Source organism: Diabrotica undecimpunctata, chromosome 1, assembly GCF_040954645.1.
Source record: "Diabrotica undecimpunctata isolate CICGRU chromosome 1, icDiaUnde3, whole genome shotgun sequence".
Taxonomy (NCBI): Eukaryota; Metazoa; Arthropoda; class Insecta; order Coleoptera; family Chrysomelidae; genus Diabrotica; species Diabrotica undecimpunctata.
In genome coordinates, this window is record NC_092803.1 from 46,565,885 (window position 1) to 46,587,995 (window position 22,111).

General features: G+C 31.5%; 1 protein-coding gene across 2 annotated transcripts in view; it reads left to right on the top strand.

The window, feature by feature from the left end:
- LOC140448853 (Ig-like and fibronectin type-III domain-containing protein 2) overlaps positions 1–22,111 on the top strand; it is a 1,058,385-nt gene that overhangs the window by 86,468 nt on the left and 949,806 nt on the right. For both annotated transcript variants that reach the window (XM_072541975.1, XM_072541985.1), the window contains exon 2: positions 11,478–11,517. The gene's annotated coding sequence lies outside the window, so the exon portion shown is untranslated. The remainder of the gene's footprint in view (positions 1–11,477; positions 11,518–22,111) is intronic.

Below are 22,111 nucleotides of genomic sequence, written 5' to 3' on the forward strand. Positions count from 1 at the left end.
TATGATTCCAAATTGTAAGATTCCGGGAGAAAAGGCTATGAAAAATGAAGAAAGGGGAACTAGTGTACAGTTTGTCGGCACTTGCGATGGTATAGAAATAAGCAGCTTAGTGTGGAAAGGTAACAAATTAGTCACGTTTCTATCGACTTTCGCTGGCGAAGTTCCTTAAACTACTTCCAAGAGATATGACAAGAAAAAAAAAAAAAACAAAAGAAGTAAGTAAATTGTCCATATCTTGTACAAGAATATATCCGTCATATGGGCCGTGTTGATTTGTTGGATAGAAATATGGAACAGAATAAAATTATTATGAGTAAAAAATGGTATTTTAGAATATTTTACCATCTACTAATTCTAACCATTGCCAATAGTTGGATTCTTTAGAAAAATTAGCTGAACATAAAACTGCCGCGAAGCCTAAAGTCATACACGCCCAGTTTAAAGCACAACTGGCAGAAGCATAATGCAGGAGAGGAGAGCGATTCACCATTGCAAACAGAGGAAGACCTTCAGCAAATGAAACTGAGGGGGCGCTACAAATAAAGAAGAGAAAAGGCCCAGCACAGGTTATGCTAGTAAAGGATGTTCGAATGAATGGAAGTCACCATTGGTCTGTATGGTCCGAAAAACAAATAAGTTGTAAATTTCCACAGTGCAATGGTAATACACATGTGTTGTGCGAAGAGTGTGGTTTAGCACTTTGCTTCACTAAAACGAAGAACTGTTTTCAAAATTTTAATTTTTCCTAAATATTGTTTTATTTATATCCTAATTTGCATAATGTTTTTCATAAACAACACTGATATTTTTCTAAAATAAAAAAAAAAGTTCAGAATCTTTTTATTATTTTTTCCCGTAAAAATTAATGAGAATCCAGTCTGCAAACTTATTTGTAACGAAAAATAAAAAATCAAGCAATAACGGGTTAAAATTTAGTACACTTAATTCATTGACTGACAAAATTTTAAGTAGTTATATTACACGCCATTATGCAAAAAACAAAGTTATTAACATTTATAATTTACTGCAAAATTAAGGTTTTTTTTGCCACTATCTTGATAAATTCTTTATGTATTTTAATTTAGAAACATGCAAATTAAAAAAATATTAAGATCTACAATTTTTATTTGAACAATTTTTCTATAAACTGTATAAAAAACGTTTTATAGCCAAAAAGGACTTTTCAATTAACAAAAACAAAGTAAAATCAGCGGTACATCGTCACGGATTGTTCAACAGCTATCCCTCATACATCTTTTAGAAGCTTCAAATATCTGTATAAGATTTTTACGTAAAATCAATGATTTTGTCCAAGATAGACTGTTTTAATATAAGAAACAGTATTAATATTAATTTTGTAAATATTTTACAAACCCTAATAATTTTTTTTACAAATACACTTTTTAAATTATACAGGGTGGTCCTTAAGTAGTTGTACAAACAGAAACCGTAGATTCTGCACTTTAAAATATTACGATTTCAGCCCACTTGCTTTAATAAAATGTTGATATTAAGAAAGATACAGGGTGTTAAAGTGGAAATTTAAAATTTTATTTTTCGCTATAACCTTTACGTTTGTAAACCTTTTTGGACAAAAATTTACAGTTGGATGCTTTTGAGTAGGATAAATTATAATTTTATATTTACTTTAATGAAACTAATAGAGGGCGCCACATATGCCACATGTGTGACATAAATTTGCGATTAACTTTTTTACTCTTTAAGATAGCTTTATTTGTGTTAAAAAATATTAAAGATACATTATTTTTAAAAAGAAAAGGTATACTTGTTAGTAAACTAAAAATTCAACCGTTTTCGAGATAAATGCACTTTATAAGTCAGCTGCACAATAACTCTTAGTTTGATATTTTTGCGGTAAAGCACTGAATACCTGTAGATAAGCATAATTCATAGTTTTTTCTTATTAAAACAACTCAAAGATTATAATGTAATATCACAAAATGCTTTGGTATGGGTGCTAAATGTCTTATTGGAGAAAAGATATTTCATCTTCTTCTTTGGGTGCCGTGTCCGTATTCAGACGTTGGCCATCATCATGTTTACAATTTCCCTTTGCTATCGCTTCTTAAGTTTCTATAATGGCGTTGTATTACTTTTTTTCTATTGTAAAAAGCTAAAAATCTAAAATATGTGGTTTATGCAAAATGGTACACCACCACATTCTAGAGAGAAGGCAGTTAGAACATACTTAAATACAACTTTTCTGAACGTTGGATTGGTCGTGGTAGTCATATTTCTTGGCAATGTGGTGAGATATTGATATAATTATCAAATTCATAAAAAATCCGAAAAGAATACTTATTGTTCATTACGTAAATTGTTTACCGATTTTTATTAGGACAAATAGAAACTAGAGCACAGGTACTGAATAACACATATGTGTCCTGTTTCATAATACTTTTGCTACAAATCTAACCTGAACGACTTAGCATTTTTACAAAAACATCATCGTTGTCCTAACAACCGATATTGTTATAAATATAGTAAGCACACAGGCAATTTAGGTTAGGATAATATTAGTTCGTTAGTAAATCATAATAGTCCATTTTTTCGAGATGTAATTATAGTTACTCGTAAGCTGTAACGTTTTCATATAAATAAGTAATGTCATCGATAGGTTATTCCGTATGTATATAAGTAACTATTGAACGAGATACATCACAGTTTAATACATTATTTAACTTCTGCGACAAATAAGATTTAGTTTCATAATATACCATAAGATTTGGATATGTATCTAAAATAATATATTCATCCATTATACATTATAGCCACCATGTAGCCCCGAATTTAATCCGCTTGATTTTGGTGTATGGAACGCATTAAAACAACGTGTCTATAAGAAACCCATAAATATTCGTAACCAACTATGGGAAGAAATAAATACTTCAGCAGTTTCTTTAGAACCAATGATGCTATTTAATATGAGACGATCTTTTATGGAATAATTGACAAATGAATTAAAGAAAATGGTGGACATATCGAACACTTACTTTGACCAAAAGTTATGTTATTTAGTTTAACTATTTCTTAATTTGGTTTGTAAACAAAATGTTTTGATTATGACTTTAATTTAACATAATACGTAAAATGTTTGATGTAAAATCCTATTATTCTCTTATTTTGTCAAATCCTATTATTAATTATCCTGCTGATATATTTATTTTATTTAATATTTCGTTAACTATTAACTTTAGCTAAAGGTATGTTATACCAAAATTCAGAAGTATTAATGTTTTTGTCCATTTTTTCTTCGTTGCCTAGAGTAATTGCCTTAGATCAGAATTATGAAGCTGATTTTTAAAATGCGATTATCTCGAAAACTGTTAAGTTTTGAAGTTATTAACAAGTAAAGCTTTTTTTTGTCGAAATAATGTATCTTTAATATTTTTTATCCCAAATACAGGTAACTTAAAGAACAAAAAAGTTAAGTGCAAATTTATACCACATATGTAGCATTAGTGGCGCCCTCTATCAGTTACATCAAAGTGTGCATCAAATTATAATTTCTCATATTTAGAAGTACCTAGTTGTTAATTTTTATACACAAATGTTTTCAAACATGAAAGTTATAGCGAAAAATAAAATTTTAAATTTTCAGTTTAACACCCTGTATCTTTCTTAATATCAACATTTTATTAAAGAAATTTCTCTTAAATCGTAATATTTTAAAGTGTAGAATCTACTGTTTCTTTTTGTACAATTACTTAAGGACCACCCTGTATATCAATCTGTTGAATCATAAGACTTTTTGATTTTATTCCTATTAATTTGCAGTGCGCGACTAAAGGAGTGAGAAAAATATGTTAAGTACCATCTATTTTATGAAGTTGTTTATTTTCTGGTCTTTTATGAGTGTAAAACCATATAATGTGTAGATAAATAAATAAACAAGTAAATAAATAACATGTAGAAATTAAAGCAAAAGCAAACATCTTAAATCGATTACACTTGATACAAACAGAAAACCTTATTTTCCACTATATATATGAAGTTCTGAAAAAAGCTGAAATAAATTGATTAAAGCACATGAAAAATAGCGCTCCGTCTAATCCACAAAAAATTAGAGATTATACGCAGAATTTCCAGTCTAAATAAAGGAAAGTAATCCAAAACAATCTTGCTAAGTCCTTTCATCATTTTTCGCCTATGAAAAAGTTGTTGTGGATGAAATTGACTAATTGCTTTCACTTTTTTGACGTATCATAATTTATTTTACAAGAGAGAAGGCTGTGTAAACAGCAGTATATAATTTTGCTTATGTATGTATCTGTGTACGGCTACATTATCTTTAAAGAATATTAAAATGTTTTTAATGGTTTTTATGAAAATATCTGAAGTCATGATAGTTAATAGAAATTCAAGGAAAAATTATTAAAAAACCAGAAATATGAGATTAAATTTATGTTTTACAAGACTTTATCCACTAAAAGCAATAAAAACTGATGATTAAAGACGTTAGGTACATTTTTGTATATTTATTGGACAATTACATGAACATTCATAATAAATTGGATAATTTTAAAATAAATAATATTATAAAATTAAAATATAAATAAGGATTGCTAGATAAACCTATGAAGATTTTATATTATCTGAAACGTCAATGCCTTGGAACTTGATGATTTTTTTCGTTAATACCGTAAAATGGGGTAAATATAAACAGTTTTCAACTTTAAACATAAATATCGTAAAGTATTATGAGATATAAGGAATTGAAAGCTACCTTCGTTTATGGTTTCTTCTAAGTACAAAATTAAAAAAATGCTGTTTCTGTTTACTCTTTTGAGTGGAATGAATAGCAACAGACACTGTTTTCCAAGTATATTTCAACTGCAAAACTTGTGGGGCTCATGGGGTGAAAAGAAATAACACTTGTTTTGATAAAAAACTTTATGTTATGTAAATATGAAATTATAAATGACCAAATATCAAACTACAATTGACAAAATTAATCATTGCTAGTCAAGTTAATTTAATTAATAGATGGTAAATTTACTGAGATTATCAAGAAAACTAATGCTTGTTTTTATACGAAAGGAGGAAGACTTCAACTGGCAGCATGAGTTTCTTCATTACATCGTCCTTCAGGAAAAGCACTTTTCTTCAGTTGGTAAAAATGTGTTGCTAGAAATTTAATTCTTGTACAAAATCTCAACATAACCATTGTCTTTAAGGCAAGAGTTTTTGCTTAGTTTTCCTATATACTGTCACAATTGCAAAGTCATCAACCTAGAGGTTACTGTCAAGTTCTTGAGCATAGTTTGCCATATCAGATTCTTCTGAATCAGATAGAAAAGTTCTGCATCACTATCTTGAAAAGAGTACTCTGACTCTTCTTCAGATGAGGAATTAACATTTTTATTTTCTCTATTTTTTTTACCTGATTGTTATTTTATTTTTAGACAAACTAGAACTCCTACTGTCAGTGCTTGTACTAGCACCATCGGTAGGTTCGACCTAAACTGGATCTTCTGGAATAGGAAAATCTGCCACAGAAACACTTTTTCCAGGCTCAAGAGAAACTTTTACAAGTTTTTTGCGAGGTGCAGTTGCTTCTAGTTGTCTAATAGCTTTCAGGAGTGGTTTTTTTTTATTCTTTTATTCTGCTTTCGTGTCTACTGTTATGCTCTATAGGATTTCTTGTACTCGATTTTTCAAAGACTCTCTTTTTTTCTTTCGCGCGTTCTATTCGCTTATATTCTCTACTTGTTATAAATTGCCTTGTTATTTTCGGTATTTCCTTAAAGCTGATTAAGTCTAGCCTTTTTTTTTCCACTACAGTTTTGCTTTTATCATAATACCATTCCGCATTTCTTAGTCTCTTGACTTTTCCGACAATTTCCTGTGCAAATACCGTTGTTATAATTATTTTTAGTTTTCTTCATTACCCTTCTGCAGTAACTTTATTCAGAATTTGTTACGTTTTATTTGGAGAGCATTTTGGTATTCTTGATCCTTTATTAGGTTTTTGAATCCTTCAACATCCTTTTGCCACTGACGCGATTTTCTGCTGCAATTTTGCCATTATCAAGATACTGATTTGAGTCATAGTTCACCCCGTGATACGTTATGATATCAGTTATATACGTTGCCCATATTTTTGAGATGAAAATGTGGTAAATTGGATTTGTTCTGCTGGCTTCTGATATTTTACAACTTCCTTTATGGATATCTTTGTTGATATCAACGATTTGTGCAACCCTAAGCCATTTTGACTGATTTCAGTGAGCAATAAGCAAAAAAATGTTTCCTAAATATATTTAGAAAAACGTCTTCTTGGGTTAGCGTTCAAATAGACTAATTTTATAAGAGTATCGTATCTATGGATTTTATCACATACGTCCTGTAATTCTCCATAGAATCTTTTAACCTCTTCTTTATCTGCCTCTTTCGTCGGTGCGTATACATTACCCATTGTCACGTTATGCAGTTTACTTTTGAGTCTTATAGTGCAAATTCTGTCTGATATTGGTGTAAATGCAGTAACGTATTTTTGCAGTCTTTTTTGCTTACTATAAACCCTACTTCTCTTCTATCTTATCTGATTTCGTTTTCGGAGTATTTCATCTGGCTCTTTCATCGAATTTTCTGCAGTGTCAATATTTTAACTTCGTATTCTCTTGACAAAGGTTCTTCTACTAAATTAATCATTGGGCCTGCCTTTAAGAGGGTTCGTACATACCAGGTTCTATATTTTCAATCTATAATCATGTCGATTTTTCTTTGCTGAGTTCGTCCTTATGACATCCGTCTGTTTATCTCATTGTATTCACAACAATTGGGTTTTACAAGGGAGGCTTTCGTTCTACCACTATTAATCGAATGACCAAGACTCACTTCTTCATCAGCCCTGACTCCACCTTCCACTGAGGTTGATTATCCAATCTCCAGTGAGTTGCTCAGATTATCGGTGTGTACCAACTTGGAGGAGAAGATAAGAATTGAATAGGAGAGGACAAGTGATGTCAACAGGATATGGCATCGTATATTGCACTTCACTACCCTTTTTCACACAATTTATATGGTGGAAGTGAACCATATATATTTATCTTTCTTCATTAACTAGATTCACGCGCAAATCGTAACTATATTCTGTGTTATTTTGAAAAATTTTTAATCTGTCAACTAATTGTTTTAAAATTTCGTTAAATATAATGCACATTTCCAGATTTTATCTCGCAAAAGCGATAAAGTATTTGTCATTGTTATACTAAAATCGACAAAACATCAGTTTTTAGAATCCTTGATATAAAGTTACATAACAATAATTTCTATTATTACAATAAATTTAAAATATTTCGTATGTATTTAAACTACTAAAATTTTTATATGTATATATTATTCAAAGTATATTATGAGTGTTTGCTATTGTAACAGAATATATAATTTACGTGTATTTCCGGTACTTTCAAGTTTAATTTATTGTGCATAATATAAATGATATTTTAGCATATGAGCCAAAAATTTCGTTTATTATCGATATAAATTATTTTAGTTATGTGATTTTAATTTATCCATTTTATTATATAAACTGTTCAGACCACCCTATAACTTACCTTTTCCAGTTTATTTTTTAGGACAATATTGACGTCTATAGTATAGTTATACCATATATATATTTCGCCCGTTGAAATTATATCTATTTTAAAGATAATTTTTCGACTGTTCTAACAACCATTCAAATTTCGTCATTTTGTGTCATGTTCAACAATTTCACCCAATCATGCCAACATTAGACTGATAATTGCATTCAGTGCAATTTTCAATCCCTATGACAACACGATCGAGTTTGACAACTTCATCCAAATAAATTTCAAAATGTCACGTTTCAACAAGAACACCACAACAAGATTATAAATATTATGCGTGGTAATAGATCTTCTATAGTAAAGAACAGCAACGAATCTAATTAACTTAAATTTTAATAATTGTACTTTCACTATCTGTACTTTTGAGTTATGTTGAGTTATGATTTTTTTTGCATTCTGATAATTGCATTCAGTGCAATTTTCAATCCCTATGACAACACGATCGAGTTTGACAACTTCATCCAAATAAATTTCAAAATGTCACGTTTCGGCAATGAGAATGGTAACTTAAATTTTAATAATTGTACTTTCACTAACTGTACTTTTAATAAATAAATGTTTCGTTATGTTGAGTTATCCGCCGAATATCCCTCGGACATTGATGAATGCCTCATAATTTCATGACAAATTTCTCAAGCTCGTTGCTTGGTAACAGCACTCAGCCTTCGGCTTCGTGCTGTTACCAAGGAACGAGCTTTCGATTATCATGAAATTATCTCGTCTGTTATCAATGTCCTAGGGATATTACTACTGATAAGTGCATTTAATTGCTGCATTTAATTGCTCATTAGTAGTGACTGTCAAATATGCACTAGAAACTGTCTAAAATATGCATCTACAGTCTGTCCCAAACCCTTCTTTCAGTGCGTCACTAATTTTGACGTCATATAGGATTTTAAGAATGTCGAGAATTATTGCATGACATTTTAGTTAAATTTGACAGTTGCAGGATCGTAATCTCTCTTTTTCTAATTGAAAATAATTTAATAATTTTAATATTAGTCTTTGTTCTTTCGCGATATATCTCGGCATATTTAAAATATCTTTATGATAATAAATACAAAATTAAATTTTCACTGTAAAATGTCTGATAATACTAACCTGGAATGACAATTATCATTTTATCAGTTGACATTGTGAAAGTACTGTCACGATCAAGACAATCTGCGTCAAATTATATTTATGCGCATCATTGATTGGATATCTATTTAGCGTATTCTAAACTCCAACCAATTATACATCCGTAAGTAGAATTAGCTTTACGATAAATAATTTTCTAAGCTCTATGTATAATAATCACAGACTCACGTTTTTTTCTGTCACTTCTAGCTTAATGTGTTAGAGAGAATTCGATCAACTATGACGCACTGAAAGAAGTATTTGGGACGAACTATAATATGTATTTTAAAGCAGGTTAAATATGCACAAATATGCACAATAATATGTAAATATGCATTTTTAATTTCGATATAAGCACTAATTTTTATAAAAATAATTTTAAAGTTTAGATTAAACACAGCGTGGTTTTTTTTTTATTTCGAAAATATGTGTCTCGACAGCTAATGGTCATTGACACAGATACAATTTTACATTCATGTTTACATGGTTAATACTTTACATTGGGTACAAATTAGTTACAATACATTTTTATATAATACATTTTGTTTTAAATTAAATTGTATAACTTTGTGTTGTTTAAAAGGTTTAATACATTTTCATAGTTGCTGCTGTTTGAGATAAGTATGTCTTTTAGGTTGTTACCAAGATTGTATTTTCTTCTGGCCGCTAGGTAATGTTGACAGTCAAGAAGTACTGTTGTGGTGCAGTACTAGCACAAAATCTGATTACTGGAATTTATTAAATGTCCATGATAGATTTGTCCTTTCTGTGCATTGTTGGGAGCTGGCGGTAGAAAATGTTTGGTTGTAGAACGCTTAACTTGGTATTGCTTCTTTTTCAATGATCATTCCAAAAGGTCCATTATTTTATGTTTGAGTGTTCTTTTTAGACCTGATGATGTTTGAATGTATGTGGTTACGTTAAGAGAACATGATTGTTTTGCTGCTTGATCGGCTTTTCGTTACTTGGAATACCAACGTGTGATGGAACCCACAATATTGTTACTCCATTAGTATAAAGACGATTACATATACTCTGGATTTCTTGAACTATTGGGTGGATAGAATGTACCTTTCTTATGGGCTGCATGGAGGATAGAGAGTCTGTACAGATTGCTATAGTTTTATCATCGTTGAGTGGAGTTTTCGCCGCTTGTAGTATTCCATATAATTTCTGGAGAGTCGAAACAAGTTGACGGTGGTAAACTGTAAGCACTCTTTCTAGATCTTTGGGCCATAAGTGGATGCTGCCAATAGCGTCGAATCTTCCTTCTCCGACGATACTACTAATACAACATAACAGCGTCCATCCTTGTAGAATAGGGGCGTATACTGCCCTATTAAGAAAGAACCCCGTATCTTCATTATAGCGAGTTTTGAGAAAAACGCGATTAAAGATTTTTGTTTAATCACTTGTGCTTTTAGTACAATAATAACACAAAATCATTTAGGGTAGAGTGTGTAGCATCGTAGTTAACTTTTTTCAAAAAAACCATTGCAAAATTACCATATGGACATTAGTTATGCGACATACGGGCTCATAAAGCAAATAATTGTGTCAAGTTTACTTAGCTAAAACCACGTATTATCCAAATTTGTGATGGCGGTTCTCCGGTATAATTTGACCTAAGTTTTTTAATATTTATTCTTTTCTCTTCTTAGCAAAACCAGAAGGTTTTGTCACAGGCGTGGGGTCCTTTATTCCAGATTTTAACACTCTGGTATGCAAAAAGTCCATCCTCTATCAACTCCTCGCTAACGTCAATCTTAACGTGTAAAATATTGCTCTCTCTTCATAATTACTTTAACAATTTGTGATAGGAAAATACGTGACTTTGTTTTCTTTAATTTTGACTGTGATGATAAGTCTTTCCAGATAAGAAAATCGAAAGCCCCATTTCTTTCACCACCACACGATTCAAATTACACGTTTTAACGGCCTCGACGAAATCATGATAATCATAAACTTTCTTCTTTTTCTTAAACGATAGTTCCACTTGGTGGTGGAAACTATTAGCGGTGTTGCTCTATTCCTTAGAAAAAACCTGGCATATCGTTTTATCCTACGTTAAAAACCCGTATCTGCTGAGCATATACCAGGTTTTTACTACGAAGCGTTAAATGCCAGGTTTATACTAAGCTTAATAGTCATTTTTGGCGTTTTCAGGGAAACTATTTTCTTTCATAAAATATTTAGAAATGTAAAATACGGGTTTTTCTCTATGTGAATATGTTATATAAATCATAATTATTCATATGGTGCAAATAATTTTTCAAATTTTGGAGATACGGGGTTATTTCTTAGCAGGGCAGTATACACTGCGAGTTTTTTGTTCACATCGCATCCAGTAATGACGGATTCGTCTTGAACTTGAAATTATGTGTTCTTTTTATACGCCATGTTAGGATATTGCAGTCGATTGACATAGGATATTACAGTTGCTTGGAAACATTTTCTTTAAAGACTGAATAAAGACATTAAAGATATGTTTTCTCCCTTGTTTTCTAATTTTAACTAGTATTACTCCTCCGCAAAGGACCTCCTCCTTTTTATTCTAGTTGAGACATTTTTGTTATGCATATGGTATATGTTTTATATAAAATATCTCTTAAACTACAAATGCTATGAACAGTAATATATACCATATAGCAGAATTTTCTATTCTTATTTCTTAATTGATATCGTTAGTTCAACTTTTTTTATTTTTATTTAAGCATCAATTAATTTTTCATCTTTTTATTTTAGCTATCAGAATTACGTCGCCATAATATTGCAGACAATTCAGGTATGATATATTTATTTAAACACTTTTGTCCTCTTATTATAGGCAAATGAATACATTTTCTAACGCTTGTTTTTGCACCAGATTCTCATTAAATCTACTTACTTTTCATTAAAACTACTACTAAGTGTGGGACCAATAATATCGAAATTATTATAAATGTTCATAAGCTAAAATATCATCCCTTTTTTTAAATTGTAAAAAACTTAATAAAATTTAAAAAGTATTTTTAACCTTTAAAATGAAGACTCAAATAATCGATTGCAATTCACGAAATAAGTCTAGTGATTATTCGGGCAACAAGTAGCAATAAGTACAGTTGTTTAAATAATCGCTTTCCGGTATAACCAAATTGAATAACATAAATAATTTATTCAATGTATTTAAAATTTAGCACACTTTAATATTAACTGATTAACTACCACAATTTTTGAGTGGTGTAGTTATATGTCATTATGCAAAAAACAAAGTTATTAACATTTATATATTACTGCAGCAATAAGGGTTTTTTGCAATTATTTCGGTCAATTGTTTATGTATTTTAATTTGAAAACTCTCACCGGTCTTCACGGATTTTTCATCAGCTACCCCTTATATACCTTTTACAGCCTTTAAATGCTTGTATAAGGTATTTAAAGGATTACATAAAGCAGCACATGAAGCTTTAAGTACTACAAGCAAGAAAGAAATTGTCAGAAATTGCTGGGTAAAGGATTATCTAAAATAAATGAAAACCATAAACACAAAATATATCGTAAATGGCTAAATGATAAAATTCAAGAAAGTAAAACAAAAATATAAGCACTGGTTAATTTTAAAACAGTACCTAGTAATAAGACAAATGCCAGGAGCATATAATTCAGCAGGAAACCCTTGGTTTTGTCAAGATTCTAAAGTGTACAAGATTAGGAACAAAAAGTTATTTTAAAATATATAAAAAACTTACCAAAACGTAAAACGAGACACTGACATTAATGAATTGGCACAAGTGAAAATTGATATCTAATATCTCATGATTTACTGTCATTAGTATATAATTATTTATATATGGGCGTATCGTTGGGGTTTTCGAAAAGGGTACAGTGGAGATATTTATGTTATAACTTTAAGATTTTTTTATAGTGTTATATTTATTATTATTTAAATCAGCTTAAAATATATTTTATTTAGATTCTGTTTATCTTTTTTGTCATTGATTGCGTTGGTCTTTCTTTTTATTTCTATTGACTCATATATCTCCTTTTTCTTTTTGTGTTGTTTGGTTTTTAAAATTTTAATGTTTTCGAAGTAAAATTTATGCTTCTTCTTATTTTCATATTTTGTGAGGGCAGTGATGTTGTTCTTGTTATATTTGTGAGAATGAATTCTGGATTGAAGCAGTTGACTGGTTTGCCCGATATTTTTATATATTTTTATTCTTAATCTTGTACATATTAGAATCTTGACAAATACAAGGGTTTCCTTATTAAACGTTGATTTCAATGGACAATAACATCTAGTTCCAAATTTAATATTACTTATTGAACCTAAACCCAAGAAATACTAATTTTATATTAAATATAGTATGGTTCAAGAAACTTTATAAGATATTATTAAATAATATTTAATAATCAAATTAATATAATTAAAAATAATAATAAATTAAATAATTTTTAAGTTTCAATTTTTGTGATAATATATTATTGTTACCTCTGGTATGGTAAAATTTATCGAAAGAATGGTAAATAACGCTGATCTTTTCATCATTTTGGCAAGCAAATAAAAAACATGATAAATGTGCTTTATTTTAATTCGAATTTAGTTAGGTTAGAATACCTTGTTCTAAATATTGAAAGGCGTTTTTAAGTTTATTGGGTATTTTTTCCTTTGAAATGAATCATCAGCAGCAAGAAAATCAAAATTTATCAGAAAATGACTTACTATTCGCGAAGAATGATACTGTCAAGTTTAACTCGCTGAGCCGTTTAATATCACTCAGTCAACCATTAGAAGAGTCACCTTTTACTGTTTCTAAAAGTAACTCAAGAAGACACGGTCAAGGCCGTAGAAGGATGACAACTCCTAATCAAGACCAATTTTTGACACTTTGTACACTGAGATAAAGGTTTGTTACCAGTACATCTCTACAAAATGAATTTTTGGATCGTTATAACTATAGAATTACCAAAAAATACCGTAAAAAGGAAAGACTTGCCGCAAATGACCTGCGCCCTGGAAGAGCGCCCACTGACCCATTATTGACCAGAGGTCATAGAAGGCAAAGATTGCATATTAATCGTGAACATGTTGTTTGGGATAATGACGATTGGGGAAGAATATTGTTCACCGATGAACCCAGGAACTGTCTTTTTTCCGATAACAGGCGGCACAGAGTTTACAGATGTTCTGGGGAACGCTACGCACAGTGTTACATTGTAGGAACTGTACAGTATGGTGGCGGCTCGGTAATGGTGTTGGGTGGTATTAATTTGGAGGCTCGTACGGAGTTAGTTAGAATAGATCACTGAGGGTTTACATCAGACATTCCAGACATTTTAGAAGAGCATGTCCTGCCATTTACACCATTTATTAGGGATAATTTCATGCTTATGCAAGATGATGTCAGGCCATACAATACAAGAATTATGCAGCAATATCGTCAGGGGGTTGAAATTAATGGTTAGGCCTGTGAGAAGTCTCAACCTCAACCCAATAGAACATGTTTGGGACATCAAAAGGAGACGACTACGACAACTACTTAACGCACCAAACACATTAGATCAACAGTTTTTACGATTAGTTGAAATTTGGGATCAAATTGATAAAGATCAAATAAGAACGGTAGTTCTCAGTATAAGAGATCTTCATCAAACAATATTGAAAGGTTTCCTGCTCACTAAATATTTAGTTAGGGACAGTGTATATCTCCAGTATTAGTTATTATATACATTGATGAGCAATAAAACAGTAAAAAACAGAATTGTATGAGAATGAAACTGCCGATAGACAATATAATACTATACAACTTACATTATGCAGATGATCAAATCATGATTTGATCAACAATCAATATTTAAAATATATGTCAAGGAAACTTGTGGAAAAATGTAGAAAGTTTGGTATGGAGGCCAACATGAAAAAATCACAATAACTATCTATAGGAAGCAAAGAAGCTACGTTAAAACTGGACTTAGATCCGGAAAAAATTTATAGTTGCAAAAAATACATATACTTATAGGTTAAGCGAACTAGTTCAGGAATACCTTAAGAAAGGAATACAACTGATCATCATTATTTTTATCCAGAGTAGGTCTTGTGTTAAGGGAAGAAAAATACAAAAAGAGGAATCTACGAATCTACAATACAATATTAAAACGAGTGTTAATATATGGGGCAATCGTAGTAATTAACCAAAAAATATAATGCCAAGCTATTAAATTCTAAAATGAACTTTTGGAGAACAATCGTGCAAGGTTCTAATCTTAGTTAGAACTCATAAGAAACGACAATATTACTAGACAAAAGAGAGTACAAAGAAATTTAATAAAAGACAGAAAAAAGGTAACTTAGATGTCGGAAACGTATGCAAGAACGCAGAATCCTTAAACAAATATTAAACTGGGCCTCTACAAAGAAACGGAAACTTGGAAGACCGGCAACAACATCGATGGAGGGTATCGCCAAAACGGTGTGTGAAAGAAATCTTAAGAAAGAAGACTGTCAAAATAGAGAGGAGCGGCGAATAAGAACCAAAAGTCATATTACACTATAAAAACTGTTGTGATTTACATAAATAATTATTTTTATTATTTATAATAGTTTTTCCCCTTTAACTTTCTGAATTTTTCATTTGGTATTTGGCTTTTAACAATAATTTGTATTATTAAAATAATTTTAAAATATTTCATACATACTTAAACTGCAAAAATTTTAATGTCATATAAAATATATTATATTAAATATTTAGTATTGTAACGATTACATAATCTATGTGCATTTCCTGCACTTTTAGGTTTAATTTATTGTGCCATAATATATATGATATTACAGTATAAATAGTTAAAAATTTAATTTATTATAAAAACTTTTTTAGTAATGTGATTTTAATTATGCACTTTTAAGTATTAGTGACAATTTTAATCGTCCTATTGTTAGTCACTAGGGACAATATGTTTCCTATTTTATTAAATTGGTTATTTTTATTACCTTGCTAAAACGAAAAGCAGTATATAGATTTGCTTCTTAGTAAGAGTCGACACTATTTAAATAATGTGTAACTATTCAAGATTTCTAAATTTTAATTTAGTGAGCACATGTCAAACTCGAATTTTTAATAATTATTTTATTTTGTAATATACAGTGTGTTCCAACGAAAATTTGACATCTCATAAACTCAGAAACCAAGAGTTTCTTTAAAATTTCAGAAAATACGTCAATTTGTATTGGCAGGTGGACGGATTTTCATGCAAAATTCATGCAATTTAATGTAACCCCCTACTGTTCCGCATCAACTCCCAGTTTTTTTTTAAACAGCAAGTGTGATCAAGTGGCACTCCATTTGCAAGGTATTTTTTTCCTCTACACGACACTCTTTTTTTATTTTTTGAATAACTTTGAAGATCATTTTGGATTTAACTAATTTATTGGTTAAGCAAAGTAATAACAAAAAACATAAAATTTCATCAAATTAACTAATTAAATGTTCGAAATGACATCCTGTGACCTCTATAAAATAATACAGTATATTTTCAAAGCCTCTTCGTATATTTGCACTTACCTCCGGTGTCAATAATCGGAATTCTGTCACAATTCGTTGTCGCAACTCTTTAAGATCTGCAGGCGAAGTGGCGTATATTTTTGATTTTAGGTATCTCCACAAAGAAAATCCAAAGGTGAAAGATCCGGTGATCTAGTCGGCCACCTGATTGATCCCTTCTGCTAATCCAATGTCCAAGAAAACGTTGCTTCAAAAATTGTCTTACTCGTATATCATAATATGGGGGTGTCTTGTCCTGTTGGAAAGTCAGTTCTCTAAGATGAGGATGAGCTGACTCTCTTATTATCAGATTCCAATATGTCCGTGATGAACTAATTAATAATGTCTTTTACCAAATTTAAACAAGTTGTCCTGTTGAGATTTCTTTCAATAAATAACGGTCCAAACCATACATTTAATTTCTGAGGTGTTTGTGTGTCCATGAATAAATGAAGATTACTGTTACTCCAATAAGGACAACTATGTCTATTTACTTCACCATTTAACATATAACTAAACTCGTCAGATAAACACGTATTGTATAACCAATAATTAGTTGTTATTTTTTATGACTTCACTAAACTCTTCACAAAATTGAAGTCGATGATCAGGATCATCTTCATTTAATTGATGAAGTAATCGTATTTTATAAAAGTAAAATTTATTGGAGTTTATAATTCGATAAACACTAGATGCTGGTACACCAGACCCACGAAATAGTTGTTTGATAGACTCTCGATTATCCATTTGTAACTGACCCAATAACGTCACTTCAACTGCTTCATTTCGCACTTGACGGTCTACTTCGTGCTGTATGTTGTTAACGTCATCTGTAGCTTTAAACTTGGTGACTTTTTTCTGGGTGATTCGTAATAAAGATCCTTGCCGTAGCCTTAGCACGCTGATTATTTCCATAATATAGCTTAACTAATTCCATTCTTTCTTCACTCTAGTATCCCATTATTGTAAGCCTTTACAATAATCTTTCTGATTAATCAGTCATTGATTAATCTCAAATCAAAGGTAGCCTGATAAACACTAAACAGATAAGATAATTAGGATTCATTATCTTTAAAATAAATTATATGGAAAAGTAATATTTAAAAAAAAAAAGAAAAAAACTATATCTTCAACACAGTGGTATGTTGGTATAGATTTGCAGGATGATTAAATTAATGTATTTTAGGTCACTAAGAACATTTAATTAGTTAATTTGGTAAAATTTGATGTTTTTCTTGTTGGTACCGATATTCAACCAATAAATTAGTTAAGTCCAAAATTACCTTCAAACTTAGTAGAGTAGTAGGAGGTTAGATTTGGGGGCATGAATTCTGCATACAAATTCATTCCACTTCTAATACAAATTGACGTGTTTTCTTAAATTTTGAAGGGACTCTTGGTTTATGAGTTTATGGGGAGGTCCAATTTTCGTTGGAACACACTGTACAGAGTGACGTACAACTATTGGGATTTAGACTACAGTCAAGTTATTTGCGCTTTGGACCAAATGTTGACTTTTTTTATTGTTTTGCTAATTTCAATGTACATATATTTAAAAATTGTTATCAAAATTTTTCAATTAATATTAATTGAAAATCTTTTAATCAAGGTTCTCTCCCCTTGTCCTGGAAATTGGCTTCGGTTACTCCTATATTCAAGAAAGGAAATAAACTTGATTGCAATAACTATCGTCCAATCAGCCTCTGATTCTGTTCCTATTGTCGGCAAGGTCATGGAATCGATTATTTCGGAAGCTATGTCTGAGTTTCTTCTTCAAGAAAATATCATCCCTCACCAACAGCATGACTTTATGAAAAGTCGTTCAACGATCACAAACTTACTTTATTGTGTAAATGATTGGTCATTATCTTTAAACAATCGGAATCCTGTCGATGTCGAACTTTTCCAAAGCTTTTGACCGTGTTCCAAAACGTCGATTACTAGCTAAATTGGATCACTATGGTATCCGCGGAAAGTTGAACATTTAGATTGAAGATTTTCTATCCGACAGATACTTCAGGGTTCGTGTTGGGGAAGACCACTCACTAAATAAGCCAGTCAAGAGTGGAGTCCCATAAGGATCAGTACTTGGACCGCTACTATTTTGTGTCTACACTAGTGATCTTCCGCTCGTCGTATCCAGTAAGGTTTCCATTTACGCTAATGACACGAAATTATATGCGAATCCAACTATTAACCAACATATTCTTCAACAAGATCTTGACGTAATATTCAAATGGTCCTCAGAATGGTTACTTCCGCTTAACATTGAACAATGCGTTGTTTTACATATCGGCAAAAATAACCCATCACTACCGTACTTTATAAATGGATATCCCTTAAACTCGGTAACCTTCCACAATGATCTCGAAGTGATAATTAATAGTGACTTAAATTGGTCTGATCACATAGTGTCGGTGTGTAAACGTGCAAACTCGAAACTGTTTTTGATCCGTAAATGTGTTACACGTATATCTCTAACTTCTGTTAGTAAACTTTACTCAATATACGTTAGACCTATTCTTGAGTTTGCCGGACCAGTATGGAATCCAGATCTTATTCGCGATAAGATCCTACTTGAAAAAGTTCAGCGTAAAGCTACAAGACTGGCATACGGTCGTGTAAGACCTAACTATGAAGATAGATTATCCATGGCTTATCTTACGACATTCGAGCAACGACGTCTTCGAGGTGATCTAATTATGTCCTTCCGTATTTTAAAACATAATTTTGGGAACCTAAGCACCATATTCACTTTAAATCAAGACGAAAGATTAAGAGGCCATCGATACAAATTAAAAAAGGGATAAACTACTGCAAGATCCAGGGTGAACTTCTTGCCAAATAGAATCTTTAATATCTGGAACAATTTGGATCAAGACACCATATCGGCAACTAGTGTTAACATCTTTAAAAATAAACTTGAAAGTGGTTTATTTTATTTATAGGATTTTTTTTTCTTGGTCAGAATTATTTATTTATTTATTTATTGTCTCACCATTCAACTTTTGTATGATATACTTAATTGTTTATGTTTACTTAACTTTATAATTGGTATTAGTTTTATAAGGATGTTTTTTATTTTTGATTTTTGGGCATAATAGGAGCTCGCTCCTCTGCCCTTATTTGTAATATAATAATAATAATAATAATAAAAAATCGGCAAAACGATACGAATTAGCCTCGTCGCCCGATGGCGACAAGTATTTCAAAAGAAATCGACTATCGTTAAATATATCCTCGTAAATGGCTAATGTAAAAAATTTAAACCGAATCGGACTCTTAGTTTTGTTTTGACCACGTGTAAAAGTGGGTGTGTCCGCATATTTAAAAAAATGGAAAAAGAGCAATATATGTCGGTGATTTGATTCTTGTTTGTGGAAGAAAAATAGCGGAGCAAAATCAAAGAGTGCTTGGAAGCTATATACAGTGACTCTTATACTTCGATTGCAACCGTCAAAATTTGGTTTAATAAGTTTTAACGTAGTAGCACGTTGGTTTTTGATAAAACACGGTTCGGTGTCCCAAAAATGGATACCACGGTGGATAACGTGACAAAAATCTATAAACTTGGATTGGCAGACCGCCAACTGAAGGTTTGGGAGATAACTGAGACAGTAGGCATCTTCAAAGACCGCATATGTCATATCTTGTATGAAATTTTGAGCATAAAATAGCTAAGCGCGCGAGAGGTGCCGCGTTTGCGCACTCTGGACAACCAGCATAACCGTGAGATCATTTCAGAGCACTATTTGACTAGATTTAAACGTAATCCGAAAAGATTTCTACGTCGTTCTTTAACTGTCGACGAAAAATGGATCCACTGGTACACACCAAAGACTAGAAAACAGTCGAAATGGTGAAGGGTACCCAGCGAACTTGCGATGGCCAACATTTTCTGGGATTCAGAAGAGATCATACATCGACTACCAGGAAAAGGGCACGGTTGGTGAACTACCTACACACTCACCGTTTATCACTTTATAGTTGGTAATCTCTTTTATTTGATTTCTTCTATACAGCACAAAATCTATCTGACTTTATCTTTCCCTGCTGCTATAGCTAACATATTGGTCTTCAGTCTGTATAAAGAGCATATTAATGACAGTCAAATCTTAGGCCACTGCAGAGTCAATCATACCATTTCCTTTATAATTTTTTTATTAACATTTAAAAAAACCTATATAAACTCTTTCTATTCTCTTTCTTTCTCTACCAATATATCCATTTAAATCACTGCCAATAAGACATTATTCGTCTACAGGAATCTTGAGCATCTCGCACCCAAGTGCACTACAAAATTCTTGCTTTTCCTATTCTTCAAATCGTCGCTGTGAGGCGGAGGCACATATTTACGTTGGTATTACATGTATTCAGCTGGACGTTCATTATTCTATCACTTGTTCTGGTTACTCTTACAAGACGTTTCTTCTACTTATTGTTTAAAATAATACCTACTCCATTTCAGCCGTGACTGTTCGAACTAATACATATTACCTTGTATCCCTCCCCAAGTTTTTTCGACTTATTTCCTTTCCAACGAGTTTTTTGCAGACAAAGTACACCAATCCTTCTCCTCAACATGAAATCGACGAGCTCTTTTCCTTTACCTATCATGCTTCCAACGTTAAGAGTTGTAATTTTTAGCACTAGCTTCTTTGGCCCCTTCCGTCCTCTAAAGGGTAGCCCTATCTTACTTTTATTTACTTACTAGCTTCCTTTACAGGCGAGGCAGCAACTGTGCGTCGCTCACAAAGAGCGCCGTAGTCTATAAGTTGTTTTCCCCTTCCTGACACAAACCCTTCGCCTACATACAATATCAACAGAAAACTGGAAAACATATTTTGGAGAACTTCTTACAGAAGGACGACTATAATTTAAAGAGAAAATGAATCTACAAAATGTGAGTACAGTAGAATATCCAGTAAGAATAATAAAAAATTAAGAGCAATGTAGATTTTCAAAATCTAGTCAAATCTGGATTCTGGAGAAAAACTTCTACTTGCGTTCAGTATATTCTTTGAAAGTTGCCTATTAATGACGCTGCACATTATTATTCATTATCTTACCTTTTTATTAATAATATACAGTATATTCTCTATTATTTTACTACTTCGTTAATTCTATTGTACATTTTTGCATTGCCCTTCTTCTTCAGGTTCCTTCTTCTATCATAGGTTGGAAATCATCATCGCTATTTTAATTTTATTGGCCGCGCTTCTGAATAATTCTAATAAGCTGCAACCGAACCACTCTCTCAAATTTCTTAGCCAGGATATTTTGCGTCGTCCTGGGTTTCTCTTCCGTTGTAGCTTCCCTTGCATAATTAATCTAAGTAATACGTACTTCTCGCCCCTCATTATACGGCCCAGATATTGCATTGCCCATGGACTGCAAAACCAGATATAGAGATTAGGACATAGAAAATAAAAATAAAGAACTATAAACTTCAAAGATAATTACCAAAATAGTATTTGTCAATATAGAAGAGATTTATTAATCATTGCTATAGAAACATAAAACTAAGATCGGAAATATTGGGGAAAACCAAACCAGTTAGACAAAACGAATGGTTTGCCGAGGAGTGCCAAGAAGCAACAGATAACAAAAATAGAGCATACCTTAAGACAAATCAAGTTAGATGCACAAGAGGAGCAAAGGAAGAATATCGAATCCTAAGAAGGGAAGAAAAAAGATTACACAGAAGAAAAAAAAGGCAATTTGTAGAAAAGCAGAAAGCGTAGAATGGCTTAGAAATCCAAACGAAACTCGAGAGTTCTACAGGAATGTAAACAAAATGAGTAAATAGTTTAAGCCAAGAATAGAAAGCTGTAAGGATGGAGAAGAAAATATCTTAAGTAA